Source organism: Rattus norvegicus, chromosome 4, assembly GCF_021556685.1.
Source record: "Rattus norvegicus strain SHRSP/BbbUtx chromosome 4, alternate assembly SHRSP_T2T, whole genome shotgun sequence".
In the NCBI taxonomy this organism is placed as follows: Eukaryota; Metazoa; Chordata; class Mammalia; order Rodentia; family Muridae; genus Rattus; species Rattus norvegicus.
Window position 1 is genome coordinate 18,158,147 of NC_141537.1, and position 13,422 is coordinate 18,171,568.

Consider the following 13,422-nt stretch of genomic DNA (forward strand, 5'->3'; position numbering starts at 1 on the left):
TAGAGTGAACAGTCAATGTTTCTATTTTAATTTACAGAGCACAGTCCACACTTTGAGCTCAAGATGCTTGGAATGCCCAAGGTGTTCTGTAATTACCGATAGGTTGCATAGAGTATTTCCAACCATTTCCTTCAAATAAAATGAGAATAGAAAGTTGAGGAGTTTTTAGTCTAAGTGGTAGGCCCAGAAACGTGTTTTCTATGATAATGAGTCTTCTTCCTTTATATTCTGGAATATATATGCTTCAAAGCTCACATAAAAAGACCTTCTTGGTATTGAGAAAGAAAGCCAGCTGCTGAAATAACTTTCGCTTGCCTACCCTTCCAGTCTGACACCTATTAGAACTCAGATTGCTTTTGGGGTGCTGCTACCCAGAAATACTCCACTAGGTTTAAGTGTGAGTCTTAAACAAGTTGTCTGGAGGAACTTGACACACAAATATAGGGGATGGCAAAGACCTCTCTACAGCTGGAGATGAATGCTTGTCTTTTTTGTGTTTGCTCAGACACAATGCTTCTGGAGCTTTGCTGGTTTCTGAGCAATTCTTTAGGGGTGGGGGGCGGATTTCTATGCTTTCCCTAAGTTTGCTTACACAAAAATAAATAGATTAAAAAGATACCAAAGCAGGTGAAATTGATGGAGAACCTGCAACTCCGGTCCAGTCAAAGCTGCATGGTTTAGACATGCATGTGAAGTCCTTTCTTAGTACTGTCCATATTTATAATTCTAAGTTAATTTTCTTTACTGTAGAATGGCCTTATAACCAATAAGTTGATCGAAAGGCTCGTTTGGGATAAGGAAACAAAAATTGATTGTCCCTCACACACAGAGAAATGCTAAGGAGGTGGATGTCTCTGCACATGGGAACTGCAGCTAAAATAGTGTGAGAGTATTGTTTGTAATGATTTGACCAAGCGGATGGTAAGTACTATTGGTTACAGCAGAGTTTCGTATAAAACATGGAACTCTATGTGCTCTCTTTCTACTGAGTGCCCCTCTAGACCTTTCTAAAACGGAATTGTTAAATGAAAATATACCATCTAAAAAGAATCAGAGCAGTGTTTCTGTCTGAATGTCTTACGCTTTCTTGGCCTCTCTGATTAGTGTGTTTACCTGTGGAGAAATTCCCAGTACATGGATTATTTACCAAGCTAGTGATGTATTGATAGAATACCTACCCTTACTTCACCAGAGTTTAACTTTAATCACAGATTTTATTCGGATTGAAGTTCAGGCTTTAATTCGTGTACCTACCAGAAATACTAAACCCAACTGCTGAAAACAAACATTCAAAAGATTATTAAATAACAGTAATTCAAAAGTAACCACCACAGCCATGAGTGGCACATTCTGCCTCATTAATTGAGTTAAAAAAGAATGACCAAACTGACTGAAAACAGGGGAAAACATACTAAGCTTACAGTGTAAACATTCACATTTTAGGGACTGGTGTGTAATAGCTTCTCCAAGTGGCTGGAGCAAAACCCTTTTTGTTGACGAAAGTGAATTGAACTGTTATGCTGCTTTTACACTTGATCAAGAAAAAAACCCAAGACTATCTCTATCAAAGGAAGGATAATCAGAAGAGAAGCAGACTGACTATTATTCTCAGATCATTTTGAATTTCTCTATTGCATAAGCACCGCAACTCTTTCTTAAGGAACATAACAGGGTTTCAGCAGGAAGAGGATTAAGGGTTTTGTTTTCCTCAACTGAGGTACAAAACGAAGGTGATTTTTTTTTTTCATGTCAGCTTTCATTTCATTTGGCTCAGGTAGCAGAGACCTATATTTATCTCCTAGTAGGCGTGGGTCTGAAGTGTTGGAATGCTCAGGATGTCAATGGCTGTCAGATGTCAGGATAACCGAGAAGATAAATGAATGGTTGAGACCCCGTGGCCTCCTCCCAGAATTCTCAGCTGCTCCGCTGTGGAAATGGTATGTTTACTTTCTGTGTCTCCTTCAACAGTCTCTCTGAAGCCAATCTTACGGTCCTGTGACTGGGCAACAAGCAAGTTCTTCTAGAACTTGGTGAGCAGAATTTTTATTTAGGAGCGTAGCTGTCTGTGTCTTTGTAGTTGATATCCTGTTATCTATGAATTAATTGTGTGAACTTTCTGAGGTTTGTGCTGTCTGGTATAATAATTAATGTGCAATACTTCTCTTAAGAAGTTTATTTGCTTGCAGTTAAGGACATAGGGACAGTTTATTTTGAGTCCTAATTTTTACATTGCCAAGTCTTCTAATTTGTTCTCTAAGATTTCTTTTGGGAATTTCATTTTTTTTCTTTGAGAATTTGTGGAAACACATTTGTCCTTGAATTTTATGTATTTTATATTTTCAAATTTTATGTTTCATGACTAAATCCTATTTCATATCTTATTGTAATGTGTTTATGTTTTAGGCCTTCTAGAACATTAATATTTTGGGTATATTACTCTAAAACCACGAATTAGACTTTGCATATTTTCTTGAAGGTTACAAAAAATCGTTCTTAAAAATCAGAGAAAGGTATATATAGACTTTGTTTACAAGCTCTGAAAGTGTTTTCTGGCTTTGGGTCACTCCTGACTTAGTGCATTAATAAAAAAGAACAACTTGTACTCTTAGCTAGTTAGCTTCTAGAAAGAATGGGAAAGACATTAATCATTGATGATCACATAACTTACATTGACCGTTGTCCCCCAGATATGTCTTTTGTGGGTCAGTGGAAGGCAGGTTTGATTATATAGCAGATATTTTTCTGCAGGTGTGTTTCATGGACAGCCATATAAGCAATTCTAAAGTAGCAACTTTCCATGAAGTGAACTCAAAAGTGTTCTTACTTATGGATTGAATAGCTGCTAGTGTAAAAATGGCAGATCATTCTGACTCTCAACTCTATTTTGCAAACCTTGGGTCTGAATTAGATACGTTTCTTGACTGGGAAAAGGTCACTGGCTTTTTGTCTCTGGAGAACGGTTGTGTGCCATGATTGCTTACTGCTGGCTGATTATTATAAAAGGGTATATATCTGTGTCCCTCACTGGTTGGAGGGAATCTGGATCACATGGAGACAAACAAGCCACCTGCCTTCTTCTCAGGTGAAGCCAAACAATACAAGTGGATTTGTGGATCTGTGAGACTCCTGTGAGCCTGTCAGGGGGGAGCGAGAAATCTCTCTAAGTGATGTACTCCAGAAGCACTAATTATATGAAACTGGAGCTTTCAGGAAAGGGGAACACCAGCTTTACAGTGGACTGATCTGATAGTTTAGAAAAGAAATCAAGCACTGGAGGATAGCAAAACAACTTCTCCTGGGAAGAAAAACAGAATGACATGCTCCAGGTCTCCAAAGGTTGTTTGTTCTTGTTGGGGGTGGGAGAGGCTATTTCAAGTGCTGTAAAGTTAGGGCCACAGGGAAGTGTGGGGCTGGCAATTCAGCAAGTGACAGCAGTGACTGAGGTTCCTTGTGCTTCTGGAGGCAACTCTTCATCAAGACGAATACTTAAAAATTTAATCATTACTAGTGTCTATAAATTTATCTTCATAGTTATTTCTGTTGAATAGGAAAAGTTACAGAATTTAAAATTAAGAATTTCTGTAAATCGAGGGTCTGCACTAGTTCCTTTATATATAAATCATGTCTTCTATGGCTTCTACATTAGCATTTGTATGAGGTTCCTGACAACGTGAATGCGTTGGCCTCTGTTTCTGGTGGCCTCTCTTTGACTCTTTCCGTCTGTTGGTTTGTTCTGTCCAATTCCAATGTGTTACTTTTTGTTTTATCTTTTGTACTATGTGAATTATGATATTATATTATTATCTCTTAGAATCCTGCTTGTTTTCTAAAGAGACAGAAAGGGAGTGGGTTTGGGAAGGAGGGGGGGAGTAGGAAAGAGTAGTGGATGTAGAAACCATAATCAGGATGCATTATGTCAGAAAATAATCAATTTTGAACAAAAGGGAAAGGGCATTAAGGACCACAACTTTCTGTAAACGGAGAGAAACGTGTTTGTGAGTTACTGTGATTCTTTATGATAGTATTGTTTGCAGGGAAACTGTGGTGTGCATTACTTTTTACAACTGGGTAACGAACTGTTTAGTCCTTGAAATTCTTTCTCTTATGAACAGTTAGTGAAAAACAGGAAATGGTCTAAAACTCTAAGGACACAGGAATGTAGAAGGAATTGTAAGTTCAGTGAAGAGTAATAAATCATTTGTTTTGTGTAGAAAGACAGGAAGTAGCTAAGAAACTGGAGGCATGTATGAGGGGCTAACAGTCTCCTATGGATTCTAGCATATATTTGTTGTTTGTTTTGAGACAGAGTCTCATATATGCCAGGCTGGCTGATTATGGCTACTACTCATTATGTAGTTGGAGGACATGGAACTGCTAATTCCCTTTCCCTGCCTCCCAATTGCTGCGATTTCAGGTATGGGCTCACAATTCCCTTTATGAGATGGTGCACATCAAAACCTGGGATTCATGCACACATGCTAAGTAATCTGCTCTACCAAGTGAGTTATACCTCAGCTCCCATAAGCTTTTCCTAAAAGAGCAGAATAGGGTGAACTCTAGTTTGTGTCCTTTACAAATAGACCACGTGCAAAATGAGATAGCATTTAAGTTAGGTGCTTTGTAAATGGTTAAATATGTGATGTGCCCAGAGACCTTTGTCACAGAAGCACTACCATATGAATGAAGAAATGACAAAAAACTGGCAATGGAAGGGACATATGAGACAACTTGGCTGCACTCACCAAGGACCAGGGCATGACCTTCTAGAAGTACACTGCTTTGCCCTTCAGTGCTTCTAAGGTTTAAAAGTGTGATGAGGACAACTTTCGGCATTTTTTATTATTCTTATTTATTGTCTTCGAAAAGTTCAAGTATGAATTTTATACTTTCTAATTTTTGTAGTAAATTCAAAATTTTGGGGCATAGAATACTAAGGCACAGAGGACATGTTCTTTGCCCTCCCATAAACTCACTGATCTGTAGGCTGAGGCAACCAATCTAACAGGTCACATATCCTGGAATACAGAATGAGTCTCTGTCTAGACAAAAGAAAACTGCCATCGCCACAAAATAGACTAATAATCATCCTATCATGTTTAAAATGTGATTTCATTAAGATAGTTTCAATTTGTCTACAATTCACTTAGATACCAGTTTTGTCCTTTCTGGAAAGTTTGTGCTTATCTATTTGGGCTGCAGTCAATGCCATCCTAAAGGGCACCTGCTTCCTCTGGTTCTGAGAAGCTGAGAAATGATGTAATAAAATCAGCTTTTGATACAGTAGTTCCATGATTTAGAACCTTGAACATCAAGTGAGTAAACCCTTCTTTCTAAGATGCGATTTTTGAGAGTGAAGCATAAAGTAGCAGGATTGGATTACTGTCTTTTAGACTTACCTATTCACTAAATGAGTTGTATGGTGTCTTTTCTAGGCAACGTAGACTATTGCTAGATTCTCTCAGCCCCTTATAACTGAGCAGTATCTTTTCATAAATCCTCAGCTTTGCTAATATAGACTAAGACCTTCTGATGTAACTGATAAACAAAACCAAAACATTAATAATGAAGACATAGAAAGCATCTGCACAGTTTTCCTGTACTGTTCCTATAGACATTGGAATAAGCCGCTGACAGAATAAGGATTCAAACAAGCAATAGAGGTCCTTAAGAGAGCAGCATAAATGAGGATGGGGGCAGAGTCGTTTGCTCCCCATCCTGATCAAATGTGTGGCTTCCTTTTACAATGCTAGAGGACTTCATTGGACAATGGAAGGTAAGCAGTGTTGACTAAGTCTGTGTTCTGTGTCATGAGACTTGTGTGCACACGCATTCTGAGATGTACAGTGTTTTTCAGAATAGGTGCTTCTGGCTGAAATCATAGTCTCATTAAGGCCTTTGCAGCCTCACTTGCTGGAATCAGCAGTATTTCAGGAAGCAGCACCCACTAAATAGATTCTTTCTCATTTCAAACTGTAAGTAAAGTTTTTCGAATCTGAAATGTTCGCTGAGGACCATGACTGGTTAGAATAAATTAATTGTTTGAATAATTTAAGAATGAGGTTCTTCGATCTCATGTTTCATAGTCTTTGAAAAGTATATATGTACGCTATCCATAAAGTACAGAGATCTGTGAAATATTGTTGAATAAAATATGGAGTTAGTTGTCATTAGAGAATTACTTATCTCAGTACCCTTGGTCATAGGTGCTTGCTCGCTGGCTCTCTCTCTCTCTCTCTCTCTCTCTCTCTCTCTCTCTCTCTCTCTCTCTCTGTCTTTCTGATTTTATAGACATTTATTCATTTATTTTCATTTTTGCATCCAATCAAAATTAGCTCACGATTTACTAGAAAAATGCTCTACAAATTTTATGTGCTTGTTATTGGCAACTCATAGTTACTGAACATTCTCCATTGGTTCTGTCCACAAGTTCATTCATTAGGCCAGCAATGTCTGGGTCCTTTTTCTCCCCTTGCATGTAAGACATAGACAATTTTCTTCTGTGGTCAGTTTTCTATAGACTCCTTTTGTTATCTGTACCTTTCTAAAGTTAAAATCAATGAAAACACTGAAATCACTCTTTCCTACTGTCTATCAAAAGATATTCTTGGGAATTCACTGCTTTTTCTCATGTCTGGTTGTGACTTTTCTTGCTTTTATTTTATAAGTGACCACCGTTTGTATAATCAATGGTCTTTCTGGCTTGGCCACATTCTCTTCAACATTTTTTCTGGGTGCAGTAGCTGTGGCTGACTAGTGAAAGATCCCCAACTACCGTCTATTTCTTATTTTCTTTCTTGGTTTCCTTGTAACTCCACTGGAAGACAACACTAAGTTTATTCCTTCTGTCTTCTATGCTTTTGTGTATAGCATCCTTGCCTTGCAGCTTATGACGGTGTTGTTGGAAACATTGTTTTATCAACCAACACCAGGAAGCCGAAGGATAAGCAAGGCAAAAGAAAATCTTTGTACTGGAGGGTAAAAATAAAATACTTGACCATAATCATCCTATTTTCTTCCCTAAACCATTAATATTCCTTTTGAGTGTCCACGATGAATTTTGTCTTCTCAAATCTCCCATGCACAGTTTCTGTACATAGTAACAGGGAGCATTTCTGAAGCAGAAGTTCTGTAGAGTAAACAAAAGCAATTCAACCAATCTGAATGGTCTTTCATTGAAAGAGAAGGCTTAGTTGTTATTTCCATGGTGCAGAAACAAATCTTGGTTTGTTTTATAAGACTTAGAGATAGAAATCTACTTCCAACTCTTCTGTAATGCTTACATTTTGCTTTCCTACAAATTCATCAAATAGTGGTAGTAGGAATGATTCTGCACACAGTTATAAATCAATGTCTACTGACTTTTGCAATGAACTAGGACTAATAGACATTTTAAGTGCTCACTGTGGGGAGATTGTCATCCCCTTTCCAGTTTTCACATTATCTGGGCCTATCTCTTCACACTAACTCATCTCCTAAGGGAACTTATTCAAGATCATTGTTTGATCTGCATCTTAAGCTCTAACCACTTTCTAAATGTTCTACTCAGGTATCTCTATGTCTAGTGTTTGAGTTTCAGATGCTGCTGGCATGCTGCAGGTCAACTTAAAACTGTATGTTCTTTCAATATACATGCTTGCCATTCTCCAATTTCATGGTGACAATGCTTCCATTAAAAACAGATGAGAAATAGCCCCCTAAATCTGTATACCTTGTACCTAATCTGTCCTAGGCATCAGAAAAACATCTGCATATAAAATATACTCTGTAAATTCTTATATTGTAAATAAATAGATAAAATATGCTTATTTACTCACTTTGGATAGTCACAATGGAGTCTGATAATGATTATGCAAATGATAAGTATTTAATGAAAATCATTATAAATGATTGATTAAAGTACCCCCTTTTTATTAACATTTTATATAAACATAATCTGAGACCTTCCAAAGTCCTTGGGGTCTGTGAATTTGGGCAAGTTAGTAAACACCTTTGTGAATCTGCTTCTGTATTATAAATCTGGACAATAAATGTTATAGGGTAATTCTAGAAAATTAGTGAGTTAGTGTAGATATATATATTGACTTTCATGTATTAATTGATCTAACAACCTAAGTACAATTTTTACATTGATTTAAAAGTACCAAATATTAATGCTATTTTATGTAAGCCTTTTTATTTCAAAGTGTTAAAAACAAACCTATCATAAATTCAATTAAAACTTTACCTGACAATTGCATATTTCAGATGTATCACTGATTTCTTCATGTATACTTATAAACATTAATGATTTTATTATTTATTTATTTATTTACTTACTTATTTATTTACTTTTTTAGTCTAGATTTTACTCTCCTCCCAGTCTAATCTCTGACTATTCCACATCCCATACCTCCTCCCTGCTACCACCCCTGTCTTCATGAGGATGTCCCCACTTCACCCATCCCCCATCAGACGTCTAAATTTCCTGGGTCTTCCAGTCTCTTGAGGGTTGGGTACATCTTCTCTGACTGAGCCCAGACCTGGGAGTCCTCTGCTGTATATGTGTTGGAGACCTCATCTCAACTGGTGTATGCTGCCTGGTTGGTGATCCAGACTATTTTAAATGATTAAACAGAGAGATTGAAAGACTAAGCCAGGACTCTGCATGTATAAAACATGTGTTCCCTTTAAACTCAGTCAGTATTAACTCAGAGTTTTCTCCTAACTTTTCCTCAGTGTCACGGGTACCTCCTTTAATCTTGTTGCTCAGTCTCAAGCCTGGGAGAGTTCCCCCAACCAGCTAATGGCTTGTCATGGCCCAGCTACAAATTTCACTGTCTTGGTGTTCCGTGACTTGTTCATATTTCTGAAGCCTTCCTTCCTTCCTAGATTCTTTAGCAGCTCGCTCTGGCCTTACCTCCAACTGTTTCTGTTCAATGGCTGTTCTAGTCTTTGACTTAAATATCATAGAATGAAACCTCTTCACTGAAGGAAATTTGCAATCCTGGATGCTGTTACGTAGCCCAAGTTGTCTTTGATGCCCATTTTCTTGGTGGTTTGAACTTCTAAAACTCATACATCATAATAAACCTTACCAAAGTCATGCTTCTCCTATTGTACAGTCTCTTGATGTATGTTTTCTATTCTTCTCTTTGAAAAATCCTTTGTCTTCTACCACACCCCACTCCACCCTGGACTTGCTTTCCATAGCCCTCCATGTCAGGCTCCCTCCACCAATTGTTCCACAACACCTCCCTCATTTCTCTCTGGAATTCATTCTCTATACAGTCACATTCTAGTTCAATCAATGGTGTAGGGGTATACCCTTCAAATACTCTTCAAGTTACCCGTGGTCTACTTGGGGAAGATCCCAGGCTTGTGCTTACTTGCATCTGGAATTCTCTGAATGAGGTGTCTAATTTCCATAATCACAGCACTGGGAAGGCTGAGACAGGCAGATTGTCATGGAGTTTGAGTGTAAAGATCAGAAGGAGATTGTATCTTTAAAAAGTAATAATTCAGGGACTGGAGAGATGAGTTACCGGTTTAGAGTCCTTGTTGCACTTCCAGAGGACCAGGGATTAATTGCCAGCATCTACATGGCTGCTCACAACTGTCTGCTACTATAATTTCAGGGGATCCAGTGCCTTAGTCTAGCCTGTTTGAGCACCACACACTTACATATTGTTTAGGCATATATACAGGCAAAACCCTCATACTCATAAAATGATAAATAATAAACGATATTATTTTAGAAAAGGAAAATAAAAAGCATATTCCAAGCAACGACAGGAGTGTCAAGTTCACACATATGCTGCTGATTTGAACAAGAACTACCTTCAAAGGCAAGATAAGAGCCTCAGAATCAACCAACCACACCTCCCAAAGCTCCCAGGGACTAAACCACCAACCAAAGAGTACACAAGGTGGGACCCATAGCTCTAGCCTCATATGTAGCAGAGGGTAGCATCGTCTGTCATCAATAGGAGGAAAAGCCCTTGGTCCTATGAAGGCTCATTTCCCCAGTATAGGGGAATGACAGGGTGTTGAGGTGGGAGTAGATAGGTGGAAATGGGAGCATCTTCATAGAAGCAGAGGGAGGGGGAGGAAGGATGGGAGAGGGGAAAATAGGATAACATTTGAAATGTAAATACATAAAATATCCAATAAAAATAAATTTATTAATTAAAAAGAGAATAATTTAAAACATGGGGCATTTTAAAGTGGGGGAGACAGATTGATGAGTGTCTCTTGGGAATTATGGCTGTGCATAATAAGGATACATTGCATGTGTCTATGAAATCGTCAGAGTAAATAAAAATATTAATTAAAAAAGATAAAAGATCTGATGATTTTGAAATGGTATTTGTCTGTGTGCTTGGTGTTAATCTGTCAGTGAGGAGAGATATATTGGAACATGGTTTCAGTTGCAGGCATGACTCGTCAGCAGGTGCTTGCTATGTAGGCAAAGGGTTGAGGGCAAGATAAGATTAGGGAAGGACATGCATCACACAGGGAGAGCCACGCTGAGTCTGAGTTAATTTTAAATGTTTCCACGCTATTAGGAATTGGAAAACAAATATAGGACACAGGGCAGTGAGAATACACAGCTTGATTTAACAGTGGATTAAACTGGGTTAGGCTGAGTATACTATTTCTCAAAAACCACTGAACATTGGAGTACTGAACTCAGCACTCACGATGCCAGCTTTAAAATCTTCATTATAATTATAATGTAACAGTTATTGTACCTGTTGCTTTAAGAAACAGAAAGTTGTGCCTGTGTTTATTGCCACATAGGTCGTTTTAAGATTTTATTTTTTTCTAACTGTGGAGTCTGTCTATTTCATCTTTAAATGCTATTCAAAATTCATTATTATGAGTTTGCTTGCGGTGAGCTGGAAGGATATTTTCTTCTCAAACCATATTATACTCTCCTGATGGACATTTCTATGAATAACAGAATATTGTAATGTTGTGGCCAGGATTTCTCTCCTGAGTGTTATCTTGCTGATATAGATGAACAGTTCTTGGCCTTCTTTGGAAACACAACTCTGATAAAGTTCTAAGGTGCTACATGGTCCCTGGTAGGTAACCTCTCTCTCCCGGTGACCTCCTGGTCAGCTCCCAATGACTTCTTAATACTACTCTTCCTCTTAGCCCATGGTTTTCCTTCTTAGAAGGTGCATTTAGATTTCTTGAGAATTCTCACGCATATCAGAGCATTTGGAGTGAAGCACACCTATCACTGCCCCTGTCTTTGCTATCAGAAAACATCTGTGGATCAACTTGTTTAGCTGTTACAAGGAGGTAAGATATAGCATGTGGCAGTGAGGGTGACCCAGTGAGAGGTTGTGTCGAGTGATGTTTTCTATCACTGTAAAACAAAAACAAACAAACAAACAAACAACCAGAGCATATCAAGTTAAAGGGGAAATGATGGTGTAAAATGTTTCCATTATTTCTGCAATGGTAGTGAGGCAGAGCATTATAGAAGCGCACCATGGGGTGGTACTCAAAGGGGTGAGGAAGGGGAGGAATTTGTAAGCGCATGGGACTGGGAAGAGAGGAGGAATGAAGTTCTGGATCAGGATGTAAAGTGAATTTGAAAAAAAAAGTTAATTTGTTAGAGCAAATATGGAGAGAAAGAGGCATGGAAAAGGGAGAAGGGGAAACCAGTTCCCTGCTTCTTACTAATTCTCTCTTCTAAAGTTTCTATCCCTTCACAATATCCCTTTGAATTATGAATGCATGAATGGGTTAATCCATTCATGAATTTAGGGCCCTCATGTCTCAGCCACCTCTCAGATGTCCAGACTGGAACACTGACAATGTTTACAGCACATGAACTTTTGGGTTCCATTAACATTCAAATAACAGAAGCTCTGAAATTAAAAAAAAAATTGATAGAATTTAATTGTGGTTGGTAGATTTGGGAAGGAATATAAAGCTGGGCAGCTGAAGTAGAAGGTGAGATAAGGCAATTTATGTTTGTGTTAATCTTTTCTAGTCAGATGGGAGGCTAGAATGATGCTAAAGCTGTAATTGATAAGGAAGCAGTTGCTACACAGTGTGGTTTCTGTGGCTTAGACGCTCAAAATTTCCCTGTGTTCACACATGATTGTAGAGGACTTCCTTTAGTATTTATCCATTATGCTCTCAGAGAGTTATTATCTAAAGAACATGAAAGTCTAGTTGTGAATGCCAGACCATGTCTACTGATAGGCCTTGATCAGCTCCAACAAATTGGCTGTTTTTCCTAACACTCTGCAAACTTACTTTATGAAATCTGTACGTATAACACAATTTCTACAAGTTTAGAATAAGATTCCAACAAAGTTCCTTTCCTAATTTCCTCCCTCGCCCATAAGATAGACAAAACACACTGGGTATTTCAATGGGAAAGTCACTGTTTTGCTATGAGTGTGGTGGTTAAGAAGCATGAGAGATGATCAGCCACTATATAACTTTAAGACACACACAGTGGTTAACAGTATAATTAAAAAGCTACAGAAGAAACCATATTTTGCTCCCTACTTCTATATTTATTGTATTCTATCAAAATCTATTTTATTTGAACTTCATAGTTTGCCCTTTATTTTCTTGATGATAACATTTAAACAAATAAAATGTTCATTCTTTCCTTTCAAGTTTTACCCTCTGACTGGGTGGTAGTCCAAGTGCTGCTTTCAAGTCAAGCATATGACTCTATTTCATAAAACCTAAAATAGCTATTTACTGATTACAATACTGGTATTATGATCTTACAATATTACCTGCTTATTATGACTTTAAAAAAGTAAAATGTATTTACATCCTTCCCTTTCTTCTCCCTTAGTGTCCCTTATCTTTTCTCTCTCTAAGCTATCCTACTGCCTCTAACTCTCTCTCAAATATATGTTTTCTTTTTGTTTGATTTTTATTGTGTCACACATTTACATAATTATATAAATACAAACTGGTGACTTCTAGAGTTTCATATGTGTGTGCGTTGGGGGATATGGGTGTGTGTGAGCCCTTGTGTGCATGTGTTTTGTTGGTGTTTTTTGGCATACCATGTATAGACCAAATAGTTTTAAATGTTCAAGATGCTCAGGCCATGGGTTTATTTATATCTAACACAGCCCATAATTGCCCTTTTCATGCTTTACTCTGATTGTTCTAATACTAAGGAATCATGTGTTGATTATTGAGTTGACATTTCGTTAGTATAAAATCTTTATCACAAATAAGCATAAAGTTGTATTAGCGATTTGGGAAAATAACATACTACTCTTGGAGTTCTTTTTCTTCAGCACCGGATTTACATATATTTATTATTTATACATATCCATTGGTTAATATTACTGTCTGTAATGTTACTATGATAAAATATGCAAATTTTCCTGGTATCAAAGTTTATTCTGTATGCCTTGTTTTATAATTGAGAGTTACTTGAACTAG

At 37.6% G+C, this 13,422-nt stretch overlaps 1 protein-coding gene across 13 annotated transcripts in view; it reads left to right on the forward strand.

The window, feature by feature from the left end:
- The first annotated feature begins 1,907 nt into the window (after nucleotides 1-1,907).
- Cd36l1 (CD36 molecule like 1) overlaps nucleotides 1,908-13,422 on the forward strand; it is a 95,480-nt gene continuing 83,965 nt past the window's right edge. For 2 of the 13 annotated variants that reach the window (XM_087658562.1, XM_087658561.1), the window contains exon 1: nucleotides 1,908-1,937. The gene's annotated coding sequence lies outside the window, so the exon portion shown is untranslated. Of the gene's footprint in view, nucleotides 1,938-1,963; nucleotides 2,122-3,026; nucleotides 3,083-3,128; nucleotides 3,337-4,306; nucleotides 4,415-5,501; nucleotides 5,774-13,422 lie in introns of those variants that run through there. The other 11 variants (XM_087658560.1, XM_087658558.1, XM_087658568.1 and 8 more) reach the window with 8 other exon arrangements.